This window comes from Hoplias malabaricus, unplaced genomic scaffold (genome assembly GCF_029633855.1).
Source record: "Hoplias malabaricus isolate fHopMal1 unplaced genomic scaffold, fHopMal1.hap1 scaffold_83, whole genome shotgun sequence".
NCBI lineage: Eukaryota > Metazoa > Chordata > Actinopteri > Characiformes > Erythrinidae > Hoplias > Hoplias malabaricus.
The window spans coordinates 159,342-162,500 of NW_027100845.1; the positions used below are offsets into that span (position 1 = coordinate 159,342).

The window sequence follows — 3,159 nt, forward strand, 5'->3', positions numbered from 1 at the left end:
TAAATTGGAAGTGGGATCCCACGAAACATGTATTTGACTTGGCTGAATTAGATTGGAAGTGGGATCCCACTTCCAATTTATTTGACTTGACTGAAATAGATTGGAAGTGGGATCCCACTAGCAGTTTATTTAAGCTATGTCATATAAATTGGGATTGGGATCCCACTTCCAATCTATTTCAGCCAAGTCAAATACATGTTTCGTGGGATCCCACTTCCAATCTATTTCTGTTAAGTCAAATAAATTGGAAGTGGGATCCCAATTCCAATCTATATCAGCGAAGTCAAATAGATTGGAAGTGCGATCCCACTTACATGTATTTGACATGACTGGAATAGACTGGAATTTGACCAGCATCCCACTTACAATCTATTTGACAGGACTTGAATAAATTGGAATTGGACAAGCATCCAACTTACAATCTATTTGACATTACTGGAATAGACTGGAATTTCCCACTTACAATCTATTTGCCATGACTAGATTTGGACCAGCATCCCATTTACAATCTATTTGACAGGACTGGAATAAATTGGAATTGGACCAGCATCCAACTTACAATCTATTTGACATTACTGGAATAGACTGGAATTTCCCACTTACAATCTATTTGCCATGACTAGAATTGGACCAGCATCCCACTTACAATCTATTTGACATTACTGGAATAGACTGGAATTTCCTACTTACAATCTATTTGCCATGACTAGAAATGGACCAGCATCCCACTTACAATCTATTTCAAATGTGACTGGAATACATTGGAATTGAACCAGCATCCCACCTCCAATCTATTTCAAATGTGACTGGAATACATTGGAATTGGACCGGCATCCCACCTCCAATCTATTTCAAATATGACTGAAATACATTGGAATTGGACCAGCATCCCACCTCCAATCTATTTCAAATATGACTGGAATACATTGGAATCGGACCAGCATCCCACCTCCAATCTATTTCAAATGTGACTGGAATACATTGGAATCGGACCAGCATCCCACCTCCAATCTATTTCAAATGTGACTGGAATACATTGGAATCGGACCAGCATCCCACCTCCAATCTATTTCAAATGTGACTGGAATACATTGGAATTGGACCAGCATCCCACCTCCAATCTATTTCAAATGTGACTGGAATACATTGGAATTGGACCGGCATCCCACCTCCAATCTATTTCAAATATGACTGAAATACATTGGAATTGGACCAGCATCCCACCTCCAATCTATTTCAAATATGACTGGAATACATTGGAATCGGACCAGCATCCCACCTCCAATCTATTTCAAATGTGACTGGAATACATTGGAATCGGACCAGCATCCCACCTCCAATCTATTTCAAATGTGACTGGAATACATTGGAATCGGACCAGCATCCCACCTCCAATCTATTTCAAATGTGACTGGAATACATTGGAATCGGACCAGCATCCCACCTCCAATCTATTTCAAATATGACTGGAATACATTGGAATCGGACCAGCATCCCACCTCCAATCTATTTCAAATATGACTGGAATACATTGGAATTGGACCAGCATCCCACCTCCAATCTATTTAGGTAGGCATCCCACTTCCAATTTATTTGAATGGCATCAAAATAAATTGGATCTGGGACCTCCGTCCGCCACCTGGTGCTGGAGGGCCGAACTGCGGCAAAACGGCCAGAACTTTGACGATTTTTAGCTCGGAAACGGTCCGCGGCAGAGCTCCGCCGATCGTCACGGCGGCTCGTGGGGACCCCCCGAGGGCGCCTGACCCGCCCCCTGGTTCGAGAAAAATTCGTGCGCCTCGGCGCGCAGCGTCCGCCAAACGCCATCTAATAAGCTGCTCGTGGGACGTTGGGGTACTAACTAGAGGGAGTAAAAGTCGTAACAAGGTTTCCGTAGGGGAACCTGCGGAAGGATCATTAACGGTGACCTGGCCACGGCCGGTTGTCGAGTCGGACTCGAGAGGCCAAACCTCCCCCGGCGGGTACCTTCAAGGTATGGACCGCAGAAGCCTCGTACCTTTCGTCGTCGGCCGACGTGAGTCTCTCCCCCTCCGGGTGGGTGGACGTAGCGAGCCGGCTTCGGAACTCGGGGTTATGCGAGGACCGCCTTAGGTGCATAGGTACCCCGGTCCGCCCCCCTCGTTCGCGGGGGGGAGAGTGGCGCCGGAGCCGCCCGCCGGGTCGTTAAACCAACCATTGATCGTTGAAGGCTTGATTGTGCGTGCGCGAGTCAAAGGGGCTTACTCACCCCCAGGGCGTTGGCCGGTGCTCGCCGGCCTCGGTGGGATCTCCCTGAACCCATCCCCCCGGCACAGGGGGTGGTGGTGGACGGGAGCGTACCGCCGGGCGAAACTCTTTCCCCTCACGGGGTTGGAGCGGAGCTTAAGAGCGCATGCAAATACCCCGATGTTGGCTTCGCAGAGACGGACCGTATAATAGTCTAAGGCCGGTGCGCGAGTTGAAGGGGCCTCACGAACCCCGGATGCGTTTAAACACCCGAAGGAGACGGCCGGTGCCCGCCGGTCCTGACTAGGTGGGATCTACCCAGCGCCTTCCCCTAAGCGGGGGACTTGGGAGCGTACCACCGGGCCTCGCTCATACCCTCCGGGGTGGAGAGCTTGGCTTTGAGCGCACGCCTGAATGCCTTAGACCGGGACCCGTAACGCAGCGAACCAAACCCTGGGCCTCGCCGGGAACGGTGGGGCCTAGACCCGGTCTCCTAAACCACGTAAGTCTCGGGCACCTACTCGGGCGATCGTCCCCCGGGCCGTAACTCCTCGGTCCGGTGGTGACGCCCAGGTTCAATGACCTTCCCCCCTCCACGGGGGGGAAGGCACCCGGCTTGAAATATTGTCAAACGTTGTCTCGTGTTCGAATGGCTTCCTTCGCCCGGCCTGTAACGGGCCGGGCACAAACCTCATACAACTCTTAGCGGTGGATCACTTGGCTCGTGCATCGATGAAGAACGCGGTAACCTGCGTTAAATAATGTGAATTGCAGAACACAGATCATCGATATTTCGAACGCACATGGCGGCCGCGGGGGTCCATCCCGCGGCCACGCCTGTCTGAGGGTCGGTTTACCCATCGATCGGTCTTCCTAGACCGCGGCTGGGAGTTCGCAGGGCCTCCACCTCGGACGGCCCTTCGTCTCCCTAAA

General features: G+C 51.1%; 1 non-coding gene across 1 annotated transcript; it reads left to right on the forward strand.

Annotated features, from left to right (window-relative positions):
* Positions 1–2,923: 2,923 nt before the first annotated feature.
* Positions 2,924–3,077, forward strand: LOC136681973 (5.8S ribosomal RNA). Its single transcript, XR_010798303.1, has one exon. It is a non-coding gene; the product is annotated as a 5.8S ribosomal RNA (ribosomal RNA).
* The last annotated feature ends 82 nt before the right edge of the window (positions 3,078–3,159 follow it).